This window comes from Cupressus sempervirens, chromosome 11, assembly GCF_028749045.1.
Source record: "Cupressus sempervirens isolate cs-2001-9-10 chromosome 11, ASM2874904v1, whole genome shotgun sequence".
In the NCBI taxonomy this organism is placed as follows: Eukaryota; Viridiplantae; Streptophyta; class Pinopsida; order Cupressales; family Cupressaceae; genus Cupressus; species Cupressus sempervirens.
This window is the reverse complement of record NC_143128.1, coordinates 720,314,537-720,336,122: the sequence shown is the minus strand read 5'-3', so window position 1 is coordinate 720,336,122 and position 21,586 is coordinate 720,314,537. Positions and strand designations below refer to the sequence as shown.

Below are 21,586 nucleotides of genomic sequence, written 5' to 3'. Positions count from 1 at the left end.
GTTGTTCCCTTTGTGGGGTTTGTATTTGGCCGCCCGCGTTGCTTGTATTGTTCAGGGGCGTAATAAGGACGAATCCCAAATTTCTACTACCAAACCGTCTTCCCCCGTTCGACGTACAAGAGTCGAATTGAGTGTCCCAGTGAGGACTAAACAGGGTATCTTGGTTGCTGTGCACTTGTGCCCGTCGACACCTTCAGACGTGTCGGTTCCTGCTTCCCGTCTACTCCTTGTTTACTCTGCCTGTGGTGTGATGGATAGGTTGAGAAATTGTTCTCGCGTTTATTCAATCAAATTTAGCTCTTGCCTCGCTTCCACAAGTGACTCCTCCCTACTTCTTACTCTCCTAGGTTCTGACAAACAATAGTCTTCCCCTTCGGTTGTTGCCTTTCCAATTGTCTCCTTCGGTTAACCCGTCGGTTGACTGTCTTTCAGTGAGTTGCCTAAACCTTTGTCGACGTTCTACTTGCTGGGCAAAAATTAAAGCATCATGTGTGGCTTCTAAGGCATTTTGCTGTTAACCACCTTTGTGATCTCCTTTGGTTAACCCGTCGTCTGGCTATCCTGTGGCAAGTTGCTGAAACCTTCGTCTATGTTCTACTTGTTGGGCAAAAATTAAAGCATCATGTGGGGCTTCTAAGGCATTCGGCTGTTGCTTCTTATTCTTATCTTTGTTTAATTGATTTGGCATTAATCTAATCAAACATTATAATCATCTTAAAACAAAATGTTGAACACTTTTATTGATCCATATTTCTGTACAACAAGTCAACTTTGTGATCTTGTTATTATGAATTTTCAGTGTTCTTTATTCTTCTCCCCGAGGCTTAAAGCTCATGGGTTTGTTCTTCGTTGAGTGCAATCACACTCTTCCTCCTTGCGATGGTTACTTTCGGCAAAGTTCCAAAGGACTTGCTGTCGGCGCTGCTTACGCTCTACCTCCTCCCTTCGGTTCCTTTTTGCTATGGTTGCTTGCGCCAACAGATGAGGTAGTTGATGCAATAACCTATTCGTTGTAGGACTGATGTCGAGTGCGTCCCACACAAGGTTTGAATCGACTTCTACTCGTACGACTTCCCTTCGTACAAAAGTCTCAATCGCTGTGTGAATTGAAACAAGGAAGTCAATTGTTAGAGCATGCTCCCCTTCAAAGAGTTCCGTAATGTCTTAGGCATTGGTCCTCACATTCCCATTTACCTCAAATGGTAATCCCATTTATCCAATCATTTCGTCACTTCCCAAATTCGATGGGCAATGACCCAAATGTTTTCCCTCATAGGTTAACATAGATTAATTGCACACCAAAGTAAGGTACTCAACAATGGATATAAAGAGAATATAACAACATTGTATTCATCAACTCCTTGCTACATATAGGTTTTCTCCATACAAGTGTATCTCATTCCAAGAGAGAAGTATATACTTATAGTTCCCGAAAGGATGCAAGGTGAACCTTTGCATCTGTGTAACTTCCTCAGACGGACCAACCGTCTAACTACCCATTTTCCCGACAACACTGCCATTATGCTATTGACAACATATTAAAGAAATAATTATCAGTGTTATACAGGGATACTTCCGCCCAAACCCCTAGCATTCTTGGGACTTGGGGACACTATTCCCAAGTTCCTAGCTTTACTCTATTGTTGCATACAGAGTTTCGTTCCTGCAGAATCTCCGTTCTTCACAGAATATGTACGTTCCATCATCTTTGTTGCACATATAACATTGGCAATGAATAACAGAGCAGTGGAAATGAACGTGTGATTTTTTGCATTCATTTAAATTTGCTTCTAGGGATTTTTGTGGTTGGTTTAAGTGAAAAAAATTTCTCGCAGTCTTTGTTGCTCACAAAATATGTTTGTTCCTTTGTCTTTGTTGCACATAGAGCAGCTGAAATGAATAACATGTTGATTTTTTTGTGTTCGTTAAGTTCAAATCTTGCTTTCAGGGTTCTGGCCATTGGTTTAAGTGAAAAAACTGCTAAAAATTTGCAACAATTCAAGCAAAAAAAAAGCCAGGTCACCATCCGATTTGACAGGAATTGTAGTCAAATTGCAACGTCATCATAAAAATGTCTAAATGTAGAGTGGAAAATGCAGATGGATGCATTTCAGGCAAGAAACTATTGAACCGTCTGATTCAACAGGGATTCCTGAACAAACTTGACTTGGATACATACTGTACCAGGACTGGAGGGCAAATCACGACGTACCGGTAACTCAATGATCATTGCATGTTATGGCCTACTACATTCATTTTCACAATTACATTTGGAGTCATGTATTTATGATTACCACAACTTTCTTTTTTCTCAGTTAGCTGGAAGAGATGCTGAGTTTGTTTTGTAACTGAGCAATTTTGAAAGGGATATCTCTTGAAGTTTGTGCATATGCCATGATATGCTTCTTCCTTTTGTGGATTTTATAATAAATAAGTTTTTAATTGCTGTATAATCCTTGTGTACAATATATGCTGATCTGGTGTATAAGGATATTTCCTTATCCTCATTTGATTTCCTGTGCATCTGTATCTTGCCTTTTTATGGAAGTTCTGCAATAGAGATATTCTATACCATTGATGCTAGGTGATATACCAAGCTCATTATATGCATTTTATCTTCTCTACTAATACCAGTCCCAATCGTCTGATAAATATATCCTAAGATATGACAAGAGATCAGCTCTCATGAGCAGTAATATATTACCACCTCATTTCTGTTACTTAAATCTTTGGTATTATAGGGGCTAGATAATCTGCTACATAATCTACGAAGCTAATTGATTCCATTTTATCTCCTGTACTATTACCAGTCCCAGTCTTCTGGTAAACATAGCTTATATTTGACAATAGATCAGGTTTGTTAAATGACAAAGTATCAAATCGAAAACCAGGTAGAAGTAGAAATTTATGGTTCTATTATGCAATTTATTCATGACTTGAACACAATTAATAGTGACCAATATTTTGTTGTGGAGTTGGAACTGACATTGTTCCATGCTCATGCTTATTGTCCTGCATTGACAAGTCATGTGAATTGGAATAAAAAAGGTTCAAGGCCCAGGGCAACTGAAATAGAGTCAAAACTTAAAAAAATAGAAAAATTAAATGGACTTCACAAATGGAGATGTTTCCTGTTCTGTAATCACTCTCACCCGTAGATGTCAATATCAACAGAAAACTATATTGCATAGGCAAGCTGCAAAATCATTGCCCTAGAATGTGTACCACCAATAAAAAAGACATTTGTCAATTTAATACATTATTAGGCTTTTTTTTATGCTTATGCATGATAGTCAGGCAAATGAGACTTCACAAGCTGATGATCAATATTAGATTTGCAATTGATCAAAACTGTTGATGTTGGTTTTGTACCACTACATAACATATAGCAATTGAATACTTGATATGGGATATCAAACACTCAATTCCTTTATTCTGTACTGGTTTCAAATGTGAAGGGCACCAGTGATTTAACAAATAATTGATTATGTCTTGATACCATTCATCTGGGTGCACATCTTCCAATTCATAAACTTGCTGCACAAGTCCAGGCCCCTCTGATGCCATGGTCTGCGCCAACCGTTGCCGTCTGACCAATTTCATTGGTTGAATTTCTATGTCATATTCCTGGATAGTGGCGACCCATTCGCCTCTTCTTTCTCCAATTTCGTTTTGCATTAAGAGAGTCTTCACTGCTATGTCAGCCACAATTGCATGTACTTTGCTTCTCAATATGTAATGCCTGAACTTCTTCATTGCTTTTACCAAGGCATAAGCTTGTTTCTCCAAATTTGGATAATTCAATTCGGCCTCCTTGAAAGGTGCACTCATGAATGCTATCGGGTGCTCTTCATCTACTTCATTCTTCTGTGTTAAAATGGTCGGACATGCATGATCAGAGGCAAAAGAGTATATATAGAATGGCCTCTCATAATTTGGGCTTACTAGAATTGGTGCGTTAACGATAACATGCTTTATTTCTTCAAATGCCTTCTTTGCTGCTGGAGTCCAATCCATCTTTGCATCTTTCTTTAACATGTCATTCATTGGCTTTACAATCTCAGCGAATGCAGATATGAACTTTCTCATGAAGTTGATCTTTCCAAAGAATGATTTGAGCTCTTTCTTGCTAGCTGGCACGCCAAGTTTGAAAATTGCCTCCACTCTCTTTGGATCTATCATGATACCCTTTTTTGAAATTACATGTCCCAAAAGTTTCCCCTCGGTGACTCCAAACATACATTTCGTCACATTCAAAGAAACTCCAAACCTTCTACATCTCGTGAAAACTTTCCTCAAATCCAGAATGTGATCCTCTCTGTTGTTTGAAAATACCGTTATGTCGTCCATGTAAATGATAATGCACTTGTCTTTTAAGTCCTTGAAAGCATAAACCATGGCTCTTTGAAATGTTGCACCGACTCAGGCCAAAGGGCATCCTCCAGTATGCAAATGTTCCCCACTTCGTGGTGAAAGTTGTCTTCAATCTATCTTCAACAATTACTTGATTGTACCTCGAATATGCATCCATAAATGACATCATTTGTGCTCCATTGACAATTTGCAGGACATCATCTAGTGTTGTCAATGGATAATTATCCTTTTTTGATGCTCTGTTCAAATTCCTGAAATCAACACAACCTTATTTCTCCGTTTTTCTTCCTAACTGGGACAAGATTGGCGACCCATATTGAATGCCTTACTGGGAAGATGATCTACACATTTAGCAACTTCTTTACTTCTTGGAATATCAATGGTTCTAACAAAGGATTGACTGGTCTTTATCGCTGCCTGAATGGCTTACTTCCTTCCTTCAGTGGAATTGTATGTGTGATGATGGAAGGATCATATGTTTTCAAATCTTTATATCCCCAAGCAATTACATTTGGGATTCCTTCATCAAACTCAGTATATCTGCCTTCTCCTTAGGTGTGCAAACTTTCCCAATATAAACTATTTTGGGACAATCCTCTTTTCCCAAATTTACTTTTTTGCATTCATCATCCCCAGTGGGTTGATATTGCACTTTGTTGAATTGGTCCATGTCAAATATTCTTTCTAGCTCAATCATTCCCTATGGAATAGTATTTGTCTTCAAGCTCATAACTCCTAAGTCGATTTCTGCTTCTTCATCCACTTCACCATCGATGATTTGTGCTGCAAAGACATCTGAATTAGTCGAGGATATGTCTATCATCTTCAAACACTTGGAAGTTCTTGACATTATCTAGTATTGATGGGACCGATGCTAACTCAACTCTGAATTTTTTCAAGCCATCCAACTTAATTGGTGCTAGTGAGCTTGCAGTTTGTGCAAGGGCATTAGCCACCTAATTATTTTCTCTATAGCTAAACTTGATATTGAAGGCATCGAAGTCCTCTATCAAATCCCAAACTCTGTTTCTATATCTCTTCAATCGCTTGTCATGGCAAGTGAACTTCTGCTTTATCTGCTCAATTACTAAATATGAATCTCCAAGTGCATGAAGTATCTTGGGGCCTTTCTTGATAGCACACAACAAGCCTAAAATCAAAGCTTCATATTCTGCCATGGGAATTGCAATCTATGTGCCTCCAAATATGTTGCCCTTGTCAGGCTAACTAACTCAAATCCGGCTCTAGCCCCTTGCTTAGTTTTGGAACCATCGAATCTTAGAGTCCACACTCCATCACTTTCTTGATACTCCTTTTGGGAATTCTTGGACTTGTCTGTTTCAATACCTTTCTTCATTTCCGAGTTGGGTGGTGTAATTTGCTTCTTTGTTTCACCCATCATGCTACTTTCTGATTCATCAACTTGTAAATTTTCAACCCTCTGTTTGCCATGTTGATCATCTTGTTTTAGTGCCCCTGGGATTCTCTTCTCTACTTGTTCTAAGGCAACTATGCACAAGGAGCAAGATAATTCTGAAAGGAAAGCATTGTGGATTCTGCACCTGTTGGGCAATAATAAGTCCCTCATTGATTTTGATTACTGAACTCTCCTCCTTGCTGTACAGTTCTAGTTACAAAGTTCTTAAAATTCTCGAACATGACTTCACCATAGTTTGATGAAGTGTTTGGATCCGACTCAATCAAGATCTCTGTGGAATCCCCCCCTTCATTTATGATATTCATTGTCAACACTTCTGTCTTCTTTGGTCTATAGGTGTTCATATTTGTTTCTACAAACGATATTTCATTTGGTTCCCCATACTTGGTAACCATCAATCTCATCCTTGGGGTGCTATCGATTCTGATTTGGTTGGCCAGTCCTCTCCATGGGAGCCGCATGTGAGAAAAGTCAGTTGCCATGTATCCGTTCAACCTTCTGGCCCAATCTCTACTTGGGATCAATCCATAGGTATTGGCCACATCTACCACTGAAGTATCTACGATATGTTCCATCCTCGGATCAAATGCCAACTGCATATGTATGTTGTGTAGCTCACCTACCACTGGCACTTCTGTCTTATCCAATTGAGTTACCTTTCTGTTTGATCCCAAAGGCGTGATTCCCAAACTTCTACAAATATTCAAAGGCATGACATTACTCGATGCTCTTGAATCTATCAAACAATTATGGAGAAGCTTTCCGAATATCTTCATTGATAGCAGGAATGGGGCTGGCTCATCTTTCCCTTGATAATATACCATTGGTGTCTTATGTACTTGCTTCGGCTTCACTTCGAAATCTGTCAGTTGCACTACTTCTTCTTTCTTCACCCTTTCCTTATTATTTATTGAGTCTTGACTTTTTTGAGCTTGTGGTGCTGCCGAGCTTGATCGTTGAGCCACATAAATTGGTTGAGGCCCTAGCTGTCTGTTGAACTCACTAATGTCGCCATATGCAATCCCTTGTGTAGAGTTCTCTATTTCTCCATATGAAATCTCTTGAGATGAATTCATCATGTTCCCTCCTGGAATGTCTTGGATTACATGTATTGAGTTAGGAGGAGGCCTCCCTTGAGTATGCGTTATTGCACTTTGATTGTGAGTCCCCTTGTGATTTGTTATCCTCAAGTTGTCAAGGAATGTATCTCTAATCTCCATTATCTTCAACAATTCAAAGAAAGGGAGATTGATTTTGATCTTCTTCATCTCCTTTATTACACTTTGTCCTAATCTTATCAACTCATCATTAATCACGACATTGTTTCCTGTTCTTCCTTTATTTGCTCCTTGTGTTGATTGGATATTCTGTGATCTTCAAACATCTTGATTGTTCTGTTGCGTACTTTGTTGGGAACTCTGTGTTCCACTTCTGCTGTTATGGTTACCATGTCTGTACTCGGGTGCATCCCTTGAAGAATTTGGTACGTTACTTGCATTGGGGGGTGGAGGTGTATTGAAATTGTTTGGAGGTATGGAGGACGTGAAGGGTCCATCATTCCTCTTATTGTTTCAATGATAAAACCTTGCATTGCTAGCCGGTTGTTGAAATGTTTGGTTCCCACCTGTCCCTTGAACTAGAATGACGTCGCTCAAAGGTGGGAAAGAATCTGACCCATTGTTATACCCATTTTGGTCTATTGCCTCGCTAACTAGCCTGTTGGTTGACGCAGGAGGAAATCTTCCTTGGTGTTCTTCATATGATTCAAATTCTGATGGAAATGAAATCTCCTCAAAAGTCAAGCATTGATCATATCCCAAGGATGGGACAATTTCATACCCTGTGACGTTAATATCTTCTTGGTTGTTTGACTCATCTATTATGTTCTGAAACAGGTTGGATGCCCTCTTGAACTCAGCACATCCTAACTTCGAATGTTGATCAGTCTCATGGAATCTGCAATATTTGGACACGGCGGACTCAACTAGAAATATTCTATCCACCGGTCTACTATCCACTGAGGCTTGATTATCTAGTGGCGACACCACATTTCCATTGTTTGGGCCTGTGTTCCACGTCCTCTTTTGGTTAGACTGATTGTTATATCCTTGGTCCTGTGGTTGGCTGTTACCTTGGTAATTGTTATTTTGATAGTTCCTTTGATAACCACCACCTTGGTTGTTTCTTTGATAGTCTCTGCCCTGATAGTTCCTTTGGTCTCTGCCTTCTTGATGATTTCTTTGATTCCCTCCTTGATAACCTCCGCCATGATTTTGATAATTGCTTCCTTGATTACCTCCTTGATTGTTCCTCTGGAAAGATTGGAGTTGATTGTTTTGATTTCTCAAATAAGTAACTTCTGTAGATAGCTTCTTGACTTGCTCGATCAATTCCTTCATTTCATCCTTTTCCTCTTGCGTTCTTGTGGATGAACTTGCACTTTTCAGATAAACTGGCGTTGATGGCAGTGCCTAAGACAACAGAGGTCCCGGATGTACCATCAACTGATTTGTAGGTGCTTGGAATGCAAGCTATGGAACTGGATTATTCGGATACCTAGCACTTGGAGGTTCCATTCCTTGTTGGCCCAATTGCTTCCCTAATTCAATTGCTTTAATGTAAGCCTCATTCAACGTTGTGGGAGCAAGATTTGCCATCCTTGTAAACATAGCTGTTTGACTATCTAAGGCACTGTAATATGCTTCTAAAGCGCCTACCTCCGTCATTGTGTAAGGGGCTTGCAATCTCGTGTAGGCCTTGTGGAAACGGTTGTTGAAGGAACTTATTGACTCTTTATCTTGTCTCCTAATATCCACAAACATCCTATGCAACTCCAATGGTGTGATGGGTATGCCAAATTTTGCAATAAAAGCTTCTCTGAGCTGAACCTATCCTATTATAGATGACGCCGGCAGATTGACAAACCAGTAGTAAGGGTCTTCCCCCAACGAATAAGGGAAAAGCCTGCATGCTACATCCTCATTTTGAATCCTTCTGTTGCACAATGCATCTTCGAACACTTTGATATGCTCTTTTGTTGTATGATTAGGGTCATTAACAAAGAACTTGGAGCAGAATACTGCCGGATTCTTTGGTAAATCATGATATTGTTGGAATGAAATGGGCGAGGCATTGTTCTGAATCCATGATGGTTGAGCCATCATTGGTTGATTGGCTTGAGCTTGACCCAATTGACTACTTGAGGGGCTAGCTAAATTTGAGGTATCAGCTACCCAGCGGATTATTGATTTCTTATGAAATTCTAACACAAGTAGATCCTCTTCTTGGTGTGGTGTAGACCTTAGTATCCTCTACCTATTATCAGATTGCAGTTTCTCAAACCTTTCGGGGGAAAAAAACCCAATTCTTCTATCCAGCTTGACTACAATTCAGACCTGATTGATTTTCTAATTTGAGTTTTCCTCAACAGTAGCCCGAGCTTGTCTTCGTGCTTTCCTTTCTCTTTCAAGCTTCCTTTCTAGTTCTCTTTGGCGTTCCAACCTTTTTTGAATTCTCCTTTCAATAGCTCGTGCTTTCCTTTCTTCTTGATTCAATACGTCAATAGTGTCCAGATACTCTCTAGTGCTTTCACTTTCCTCCCAAGCAGTTGAGCACAAACTGGCTACAATGTGGTCTTGGAGTGTTCCCCAAGTTGCTCTAGGTTGATTCAATCTAGGAAGCACCATTCTTCCTCATAGTTAAATACCGACGAGTCCTTAAACGAAACACTTTCAGACCCTCCTTCTAGCGCCAGATAATGTTGATGTGGGTTTTGTACCACTACATAACATATAGCAATTGAGTGTTTGATACCCCATATCAAGTATTCAATTGCTATATGTTATGTAGTGGTACAAAACCAACATCAACAAAAACTTGGCAATATAATTACTCTGCCTTTTTTTACAGATATAATGTTTCAGTATCATGACCGTGGTCTGGTATATTACCAAACATTAGAATAAAATGAATTGAATTTCAATTGCTTGGTATAAACGATTCATGGCTGCTTGAATTCTAATTGCTTGCTTTGTGTGAGATCTGGCAATTATTGGGAGAAGAGGCCCAAAATGTAATTTTATATTCAGATATAGTACAAGGAATATTTTTACCTGCTTGCTGTAAAACTGTAAATCTTAAATAACCACTGATTCTTTTGACTGATTGACTCAAGGATCCACTCTTCTTGATAAGACATTTTGCTCCAGGGACCTGCTTACCCTCCAAGGAGTGCAGTGGTTTCCTATCTTGCTTCTATCTTAGCATTCGTTGTAATCCTCACTGGATTCTATATGGAAGTTCGTGGAACAATCTTTGCTTATTTAATTGATTTGAACCAGCAAATTTTGTTCTTCACTTCAAAAACTTCATTTTGGTAAAACAAAATTAAAATACCAACTGCTTACTGTTAAAGGGATTATATTGACTGTCAGTGTCTGCCTATTAGCTTCTTGTTCAAATATCTATCTTCTGGCATATACCAGCTGTTTTTTCACGTTAGAAAAGCTTATGAACTACTTATAATTGATCAGAGAAGTTGGCTTCTCAAATGTGATGGATTTCAAGGGAGAACCTTAGAAACATTTATCTCAGATATTAATTTGGGCTTTGGCAGAAGCAACTAATACTTTTGTGACACCTTTCTCCTCAACTAATGCCAATAATTGCATCACATTTAACTTATTGCAGTAATAATATAGTAAATATTCATCTAACAATATTATTACTGCAATTATTAGTCAAAGAATTCCAACTAGTGATTTATAAATGTCAACATTTTAATATTATTATTACAATTTACAACAATTTCAACTTTAAAACAAAGCACTATGGCAGGAACATGATGTAGCTGTATCCTCGTGTTAAAAATTTAAGATGAGGGATTAAACTCTGAGAAACTGTTCCAAAGCCGCATGTTTGGTTGCTGTAGATGAATATTTTATCTAAATGTTTTCTAATACTTTTCATTTTGCACGTTTTTAAATATTTCAGGACAGGCAATCTGGTGATGATGAAGCAATGGCTTTAGATGAAACATTTTGTACTGCATTAGAGTATGGGTTGCCACCAACTGGTGGATGGGGAATGGGAATAGATCGTCTTGCTATGATTTTGACAGACTCCCAGAATATTAAGGTCAGTTCTGTTTGCTTCATTGTTCATTTCTGAAGATGCATAATTGATAGAAGAACTAATAACTGTACACCATTTTCAGGAAGTTCTGCTCTTCCCTGCAATGAAACCTCAAGAAGATAATTCCTCCAAAGGTTAGTTTTTGTTTATAAATCGTGGTGAAGCTACTGAGGCTTTACTAATTGTTTCTGAACATGAAAGCGAATTTATTGTTCAGTGTGTTGGATGCCAATTTATTTGTAAACTTACAATTGGAAGAACTTTTGGCTCCAATATAAGTTCTGTAGTGGAAAGTTGGCTTTCTTTTGGTTTGTGATAATTCTTACTTTTAATTGAATGGCATTCCTGTAGTGCTGCTAAAGTGATGATTGAATGCTATATAGAATTTGTTCCTGTCTTAAGGGTGAAAGCAATTGGAATACAAGGTGAAATATAAAGGAAGCTCTTTAGATTGATGCCATCTAGACAATAGTTCTTTAACTTGGACTTAGCTCAGACTTGGCAAGGCCGACTTGACGTGTGACTCAACCACACAAGCATATCAGAATGTGATAAATGTCATTTTCTTTTTCAATTGAGATTGCAAATACTCATGGAAAGGCCTATGTGAAAGCAAATTTGCTTCTGCAGGTGTAGGACAGTAGCTCCATTGATAGTGACTAGGATGTTTGACCGTCATTCAACTGCTATGCCGAATCAAATGTATCTAGGATTGTGTTGGGTTTAATCCCTTGAAAGTCATGGATTACTTTCCTCATTCTGTCAGGCAGCAAAGGTTTTTGTAAAAGTTTCATTCATATATGTTAATGGCTGCTTTTACCTATCTATAATGTATAGTGAACCCAGGGAAAACTCATATCCAAACTGACAACTTAGGTTTTAGTGTATATATATAATTATATATATATATTGGTAGGACCTAACCTATACGCATTTTAATATTCAAAGTGACAGTTAGCAATTCAATAAATAAGAATATAGTCGAATTCTAAGTGATGTGAATTTGAGTAAACTACGGAGAAAACTCCATAGTTAAGTGTGCTCAATTGGAGGTAGTACTGGGGGGGTGACCTCTTGGGAAGTCTCGGTGCTTCACCTTTGTGAGCATCACCTAGATCCAAGGAGTGCTAAGTGTTCCATTTATTCTCATGATAGATGGATTCGTATGAATTACTATTCCTGAAACATGAGTCAGTGAGTTTGACTCAAAAACTACACAGTTAAACCCTGATAGCAATATAACAATGTCAAACCAGTTAGTCTGGTGGAACTTGTGCCCAATGCTCTACCCAAATGTAATATACATGGGAAACAATTGATTTTGATGATACAAGTTCACAGAGTGGCCTTTGAATCTAATCCTGATTTTAATCTAGGTTGTAACACCAACGTGGGGGTATGTCGGACCTTGGGAAAACTTTCAGGTGTGGGAAAAAATGGCCTCAATTTTGGGACGGTGGGGGTACGGGGGCATTGCATACTATACATAAATAGTTCTTGAAATGGTAATTATGAAATGACATGTCAACTTTCTGTCATGCCCAAAAATTGGGGCAAAAACACAAACAATTTATTTTATTTTTAAACTTAATAAACACATGATTAACACCTACTAAATTTGAATATGTTACGGCAAGTTGAAAAAGAGACTGAAGTAAGTTTCGGTTGTATTTTATAATGATGCAGAGTCTACATCTCAACCCTATCACACCATGACGAAACCTTAGGAATTAGTGACTTTAGGAACACTTAGTTCGAGTTACACAATTTGGTTGACTAAACCATGTTTAAGATGTGACATCAAATTCGAGGGGACATTAGGGTTCCATAGTTCTTGGATTAAAGTTGAATCAATATGTTTGACTAATTACCCAAGACACATTAGGTTTGACATGATTCCATAAAGTCATTTGATTATGTCGGACAATTACCCTAGGTGAACTAATTCTGCACCTCCTAGGAAGTGATTCGGAATCTTAATACTGGTTCCCAATTAATCATAATTTAATGATAAAACTAATTAATACATTTAAATATTCATCATGCAAATACCTACGTTGCACATTTCATCTCTACAGCACCTTCCTATTTCACTATCCCGATCTAACTCTAACTTTACACCTAAAGTTTGAAATCCTATAATAATTTTACATCTCATTTAAAAAATAAATTATATTCTAAATATAAATCTGAACTTTCAAATGTCGCATAAAAAGAAATATTTAAAAAAAATTAATGAACAAACTATAACATTAATCTCCTAACTATCTAACTAACCTTACTAACTAGAATTACTTTATATCCTAACACTTTCATTTTAATTCAATTTAATATGTAAATAGGAACACAATCATTTTTTATAAAAACCTATTTACTAACACTAAAGATCTTACACACATGGTAGAGGATAATGAGCAAGTGGGTGGAATAAGGATAAAGGAAGGAGTGTAAAACAATTTTTTTTTAAAACCCTTTTCAACTTCTGCCAAGTCAACATACCAGGTACGCATGGCAAGGACGATGTCATCAAATCTTCACCAAGGACAACGAGGATGAGCGGCCCAATGGGAGAGCTGCTCCAAAATGCATTTAATGTGGATTGTGTTGGAAGGTAGAGATATTTGCAAGATGGGGTCTTTGCCTTTTTTGGTAAAGTGAAGGGCATGTCGCCACATGCATATACTTAGGGTATTTTAAGGTTAAAGTGGTGAGGTGGAGGTGGGACCCACCGGGTGTCGCTTTCCCATTCACTTACTTTTTAAGAGTTTAATTCGTTAATTGTTTTAATTAAAATTGGTGTCCACTAATTTATGTCTACCCTTTCTTACTTAGCATTTGGGTTTGCACTAACAATAAAATATGATAGGTGAAATATCCTAATGAGAGGAATATTGAAAGAATATTCTCTGTCACAAAAGAGAATTAAAATCTCCCCCATACATTCTCCAGAGAGCATTTTGGCTCTCCCAAATAGATGGAAATGATAAGTTTTCCTTCTTTAATAGTATTAGATTTCCTCTTAGAAATTTTATAGTGTCATAGGGTATAATGTTTTGTTCATTCTATTGAGTGGATTGTAGGTATAATTTTGATGTTTAATTTTGCATCCAAGTTGGGAGTATTTTTAGGTAGTTTACATATTATGCACCATAAGGTAAAATTCATTGATTTAATAAAACTTATACAAACTGAGGTTTTAATATGCAAGTAAGATGGATGTATCTAAATCAAACATCCACATCATTGATTACTCTCGAGCACAATAAATTAAATCCAAGATTTCGTGGAGAAAGTAGAGAGTTTTCAACTTGAACTTTATGCAAAGCAATATAATTGAAAGTAAGGTATGATTTACAATCTAATAACACTTAGATCACATAACTTGCTTATTTCATACAATATCTGAATTCCTATTTATCAATATTGAAGTTACAACATTTAATCCATTTCTTTCGTAATCATTCTCAACATGGATATACAATACAATAGGTGGTATTACAATGGAGAATCCTCCAATAACATGACATCAAGAACACCAATAGTGCCCCAAGAAAACCAGGATTGTTCCATCATGAGAACCTATCCAGACAATTTGCAAAATAGAAAGAACAACTATGGAGAGCTTACCTGCCATCCTAGGTCTCGAAAGGCCACCCATCGAGTTAGGAGAACTAGTAATTGACTAGGTGACATTCAAAGACCAATCACAATGACATAACTCATCATATAATTACCATCCAAGGTATGCACAACAGGTTTCATAATGAGCCTATGACCAGGGAGAAGGTGGATTTTTCTAGGTAGGAGATGTCACTCAAGAGCACAAATCATATGCCTTCTTTCAAGGCTACCAAACCACATAAACTTCAATTTCTTTCTCTCCTTATTTCCCAAAAACAAACTCAATTTTGCATTGACAGGCAAGGGCCCATAACACCTTGCTTTCTCCCTTTCCTCAACATGGGAAGAGACTCTGCATTGACTTGAGATCCAACTAAGCCCTTCCCTCGTACATGACCACTTATGCCCTATCCGAGGGTGAGTAATGCCAACACACCCTTCATAGTTTTCCCAACAAAACAAGAGAAGAAACATGAAACAAAGCAAGTAAAATCCCACAATGCCCATTCCTTACATGATACAAGACACACATACTATAGTATGCAAGAATTTTATACATACAAGCAATGAACAAAAAGGCATAACCATGGCAATGGAGAACCTACCTTCACAAAGGTTATGTCAATGAATTTTGAGTCTCCTTGCAAATTCCAAACTTGACTTCTCTAATGTAGAGAATGAGTGAACAACCCTCAACTCTTCAAAGGGACTTTAAATAGCCTCTAAACTTATCTACCCAAAATAACAGTAACTCCAAACTTGACTTTAAGCCTCCTATGGTCTTCTCACTTCCCCCTATCATCAAGACAACCTTTTGAAAGAGTGAAAACTTGGCTAACCTTATGAAGATGATCCATTTTTGCAACAAAGAGAAATTGGGATATTTTAGGGGTCATAAATGTTTTTGATCAAGGAAAACAGGTTTTACAGGGACTTGAAACTCGAAAGTTTTATAGCATAAAAGATAAGACAATAAAGTCCAACAAAACATGAAATAGCAACCAATAGCCAAAAAGAAACAAAAGGCCAGAGGCCAGGAGGCAAAAGCCAACCGCTAGACCGACAAGGAAAACCAAACCTAATGGTTCTCCTTATCCAGATCTTGCAGAGTTTCTACAGCTTCATTATCCTTTTGGTTGTCCGCTCCTTCCTGGTTGAAGTTCTGGGCTTCCTCCTGGTCCAAATGATCCACCTGGTCCCTGCCTGCATTCAGATCAGCCTCTTCCTTACCAATGTTCTGGCTAGCCAGCTTCCCCGTGTTCCCCCCTCGACGCCAATTCTCATTAGAGTATCCCCCAGGTTGACAATGTTCTCGTTCAAAGTGTGCAGAGTGTCCACAATTTGATTAGTTAGAATCTGGATGATGTTGTCTAACCTCTGGACTTTCTGTTCAACCCGGGAAAATCTATCCTCTTGATCATTTCTGGAGTCCTGGCCGCTATAGTGCTTCTGGTTGTCATCCTGGTCGTTCATCCTTCCGGTGTTCTCTTGGACTCTGCAGGAGCTCTGGTTGCTATCCTGGATAATCTTTTCCTTTAGAGCCTCGATTTCCTGAGACAACAATTTGATAGATCGAAAGTTATCTATCAAGCCGTTCTTCGCGTTGTTTAGAAGGTCGAAGCCGGATTCCCGCGTGTTATCAGACAAGACCAGAAGAGCGGGGTCGATGAGCTCATCATAATGGGTTGTGCTGTCGAGGTCCTCCATCACCTGGATGTTCATTGGCTCTTTGACAATTCCCAGCCTAACAGTATCCATGTTAAAATTCCTCCAAGCCCTCCTGTCCTTTGTTATCACCTCCCCACTTTTTACCACAGTCTTCGCCTCAGGCAAGGAAGAGGGCGAGACAGGACCAAGGGTCTCGGAGGTCAGGGCGATGGGGTCTTCCTGAAGCAGGGCTTGTTTTGCTTTTCTTTTTCTGGGGTTATCTAGGGGAGCAACGAGGGTATCGAGGGTTTCCTCCCTGTCTCTCCCCCACTCCTTTTCCCCATCCTTCACAGTGTCCTTCCCCTTCGCCTTTTCCTCATCCTCTGACTCAGTCGCAGTCTCCTCTTCTTCTTCACTGTCATCTTTCACCTCTTGGGGCTCAGGCTTGGGAAGAATGGGGGGGAGACCTCTAGGGCTCTTTCTGCTAGGAAAGCGGGGGTTGAGGGCAACAGAGATGGCTTTGGTGAAAAAATCCTCGTCCTCCGATTTAACAACTTGAACATCCTCAGAGTCCGAACTGGCAGTGTCCTCCGAAGCATTCCCAGGGCCACCAAGGGTTTTTCCCTTGGTTTGAGCTTTCAGAAACTCATAAACCAAGAGGAGACGGCCTTCGTGGAGGGCGGGATTAGTGATGGGTTTTCTCTTGAAACCCTCAATATTCTTAGACATGGAGGTGAAAAGAAAGGAAAATAAATTTTAACAGCATGCTTAAAGTGGTTAAGCAACACAAAATGGTGCGTTCTTATCCTATCGAACCTGGAGTCAAGAGTAATATACTCAATGAGAATCCTGAGAACATACCTCCATAATTTTTTGATGGATTCCATCTCATAGTAAGTGTCTATCTTGATAAGATTGTTCCTCTCAGCATTGTCCTTGACAAATTCACTAATAGCATTGGCCGACATCTTTTTATCCCTGAAGAAGTTTATGCCAACTTGAGGGATTTCCGTCACCTCTGCTATCAATCCCTTAGTGATTTGGTGGGAGACCATCAATTTTAACTTTCCTGTTGTTCCATGTTTCCACCATCCCCTTGGTAACCCCAGCGTCAAAGCCATGAAGGTTCTCCATGAATTTGGTTATACCCCCTTTTCGAGCTTGTGCCAAACCTTCCCCTTCCCCTTTTCCCCCCAAGGCTCTCTTCTGATCCTTTCCCCAACCATGGCAGACTTCGGCTCTATAAACCCTATTCCTTTAGCAGAAATGTTGAGCTCGGTTTTCCTTGAGACGCTGAAAAAAAAATCGTAATTACGATTTTTGGTGGTTTTGTTCACACCAGCCCTCAAAGTGTGCCATCCGTACGTGTGATTATGACTTGAAAAGAGCTTTGCATGACTTGTAATTACTCCCCTTTCAACGTGTGATTTGGCGTATCTTTCCATAATTAAAAAGGGGTGATATTAGTACCCTAGATTTGATCATGCCGGAGTAACTCAATTGCCGCTGCCGGGATTTCGTCTCTGTTCGTCCATGTCATCACCGAGTTTCTGGTAACAACGTCATTGGCGAACCAGTCAGCAACCAAGTTGGCTTCACGGTAAGTGTGGCTAATGAAAGTCCTTTTGAACTTTCCCGAGTCAGATCTAAGGTCCTCAATGATGTTAGCAATCGTTGAAGAGGGCGGGGCATGTCCTTTAATACAATTGATAATGTTTAGGGAGTCGCCCTCAAGCCATAGGCTCTCGATCCTTGACGCTAGGGTGAGCTTAACAATCTGTTTGGCCGCACTGGCTTCAGCAAAGCGATTGGTCTGGTGACCAAGAGGGAAAGAAACAGCCGCAATTCCTCCTTCCGAACAATTTCTGATGATGCCACCGCTACTGGTCGGTCCAGGATTCCCCTTAGCCGCCCCATCAAAGTTGGCTTTGTGCCAATCCTCAGGGCGGAAGGACCATCTTGCTTCCTGTCTTCTCTTGTCCCTGTCTTTCTTCCTAGCTTTACTATTCCCTCCTTCCTTGATGTTTCCTCCCTTTGTGATGGCAAAGTTCTCCATAGTTAGACCTTCAATTTTCTCAGCAATTATGGACTTAGGAACCTCTCTGTCTCTGAAGATTCGGTTGTTGCGCTCTTTCCAAATTCCCCAGCAAAAGTGTGGGAGAATCCAGGAGCTAAAAAGCTGAGTATTCAAAACAGAGTGGTGGCTTCTCCACTGGTAGAAGAAGTCCTGGATGTTGTCAGGGGGACACTAGCTGAAGCCAAGATGCTTGGTCAAAAGATTTCGCACCTTAGAGGAATAGGGGTAGAGGATGAATAGGTGATTTACCGATTCCAGGTTAAGCTTGCAAAGGTTGCACCTATTGGGGATGAATTGGCCTTTCTTGGCTAAATTGTCCAGGTAAGAATTTTGTCTTGCAGTAGTAGCCAGAAAAAGATATTAATTTTGGGAGTGAGGCCAGAAATCCAGGCACTGGCCCACAATGGCTTCTCCATTCTGGCCCATAAGGAGAAGTAGCCAGAGGCTACAGAGAAAAGCCCATCCAAGTTATCACCCCAAATGACAGAGTCCCTATTGTTGTTGATGGGGGTGGCATTCAATAAAATCATCAGAGGGATAAGGTCCGGGGATAGCTCAGTGAGGTCCTGCCAACCTTGACTAGTTTTGTAATCACTGACTTGCCTACCATAACTTTCAATGCACTGTTTTGCCCATCTTCCATAAATGGGGTGGTTGATAAGAGGTCCCTCACTAGTCCAGTTGTCCTGCTAGAATAAGATATTATCCCCTTTGCCAACTTTCCATTTTCCCTTTGACTTGGCCAGGGGTCTAGCCTTTGAGATCCCATTCTAGATATAGGACCCCTGGGGAATCTCGGTCTCTTTTATCAGGAAGTTAAAGGGTTGACTTCTCAGATATTTCGGTTAGGATATCCCTCCAAACACCGGTGCTTTGAAAGATACGCCATAGCTATTTGGCCAAAAGGGCGTTGTTGAGGTGTTTAATCTTTTTGATGCCTAGACGTCCATAGCATTTAGGGAAACAGACAAGATCCCAGGCGACAAGGTGATATCTCTTATGGTCATCAACCTTTGACCAAAGGAAGTCCCTCTGAATCTTCTCCATTCTATCCGCATGTTTGGCAGGGATTCCAAAGAGGCTTAAAGCATAAGTGGGGAGGTTCTGGAAAATGGATTTCACCAGGGTACACTTGCCAGCTTGGCTAAGGGTAGCCCCTTTCTATCCAGCAAGTTTCTTATTGAATCTATCAATGATGCTGTTCCAGAAGGAGTTCGGGGGTCTGAAGCCCAAGGGCAGGCCAAGATAATTGGCTGGCAGGGATCCAATGCCGCTTCCCAAAATTTGAGCAATTTTCCTCTTTCTCTCCAAAGGGGTGTTGATGAAGAAAACTAAGCTCTTCTCCTAGTTAATAGCTTGGCCTGAACCCCTGGTGTAGGTGTTCAGAATGCCCTTGAAAGCTCTGGCTTCACGGATAGTAGCTTCTCCCCCCAAGATGGTGTCATCCACGAATTGCTGGTGAGAGAAGGTAGAGGGGCCCGAAGAGGGCTTGAGACCCTGCAAACTCCTGTCCTGACGTTTCCTCTGGATGAGTCTTCCCAGGCATTCAGCCATAATGAAAAGAGAACAAGGGAGATGGGGTCACCCTGCCTCAGTCCTCTCCAAGGGAAGAAGAAAAGAGAGGGGAAGCCATTAACCAAAACAGATAAAGATGGAGAGGAGACAAGTTGAGAGATAATCTTGCATACCTGAGCATCAAAACCAAATGCCTGAAGGATCGCCAAGAGAAAATTCCAATCCACCCTATCATAGGCTTTAGACATATCCAACTTTAGCAGAAAGCCTTCCTTCTTGCCAGCCTCCAGAGAGTGGATGACCTCGTGAACCGTGACAATAGAGTCAAGAATCTGCCTGCCAAGGACAAAACCAGTCTGCTGGGGGGAGATAAATAGGGGGAGAATGTTGAGGAGTCTGGTGGTAAGAACCTTAGAGATGATTTTGTAAAAGGAATTGCAAAGACTAATAGGCCTGAACTTGTCCAGCGTATCAGCCCTCAGAATCTTAGGAATGAGAACCAGGAAAGTGGCGTTGAGCTCTTTCAAAAGGTTTTTGGCCCCAAAGAATTCTTGGACAGCCTTAGTAACGTCCCTTTTGACCACCTCCCAGTAGGTTTGAAAAAAGAAAGTCGCGAAACCGTCCGGGCTAGGAGCTTTGTCCCCCGGAAGAGAGTTGAGAGCCTGGAGGATTTCCTCCTGGGAGGGGATAGCTTTCAGCATAGAATTGTGGTGCAGTTGCAGTAATGAAGGGATTGCCGACAGAATGTCAGCTTGATCAATCGCCAACAGAGAGGGGTCCTTGGAGAGGAGGGATGAGAAGAACTGAACAACTTCATTCGCAATCTCATCTTCCTTGGAAAGAAGGTCTTGGCCTTTCTTAATGCTTACGATCTTGTTGTTTGTGCGATGTTTGAGCATGGTCAAATGGAAGAAACAAGAGTTCTGGTCACCTTCTTTCAGCCAACTGACTCTAGATCTTTGTTTCCAATAATGTTCTTCCTTAGATATTATGTTGTGGAGGTCAGAGAGGATGGCTGGTTCTTCCAGCCTGTTCTTGTCATTATATCTATTGTGCTGAATTTCTTCCTGAATGATACAGAGCTGGTCTGTCTTTTCGTCTTTATCCTGGAAAATGTGACCAAAGTCGGACTTGTTCCAAACTTTAATGTTTCTTTTCACATTCTTCAATTTTTGGGCAACCCTGAACATTGCGGTGCCTTCAACCTCAATATCCCACTAGGAAGATATCTTAGATTCCAGATCCGGGTGGGAAATCCACATTTTCTCAAAACGGAAGGGGAAAGACCTTTTCACTGCCAGGGGGCTAACAGAGAGAGAAATAGGAGAGTGGTCAGAGCCAATTCTGGGGAGAAGGGAGAGTCTACAAGAGTGAGTCTGTAGCCACCCAGGAGAGATGAGAGCTCTGTCAAGACAGACCTGGATGCATTCCCCACCAACTCTTCTGTTAGACCAAGTGAATCTTACCCCCATGAGGTCCAGATCCATGAAAGCCAGGTTGAGGATGAAGTTGGAGAGGTCGAGCTTGCTGTTCTGATCCGGGGCAAGATGTTTGCTTTTTTCACCATCTGTGAGGGGAGAGTTAAAATCTCCCATAACTATCCCTTTGTTAATATTGTAGTTGGCAAAGAACACTGAGATCTTGTCCCAGTTAGCTTTCCTTTCCCTTACTGAATTAGGGGCGTACAGGTTTAAAATGAACCAAGAGTCATCAGTATGGATATGGGACACCTTGCAAAGGAGAACATTCTTTGCAACAAAAATGGGGGACAACTTGAATGC

General features: G+C 40.2%; 1 pseudogene across 1 annotated transcript in view; it reads left to right on the top strand.

Annotated features, from left to right (window-relative positions):
* Nucleotides 1-21,586, top strand: part of LOC149531690 (lysine--tRNA ligase-like) — a 65,492-nt pseudogene that overhangs the window by 28,279 nt on the left and 15,627 nt on the right. The window contains exons 11-12 of the transcript XR_016358694.1: nt 10,805-10,948; nt 11,028-11,079. The product of XR_016358694.1 is annotated as a lysine--tRNA ligase-like (transcript). The remainder of the gene's footprint in view (nt 1-10,804; nt 10,949-11,027; nt 11,080-21,586) is intronic.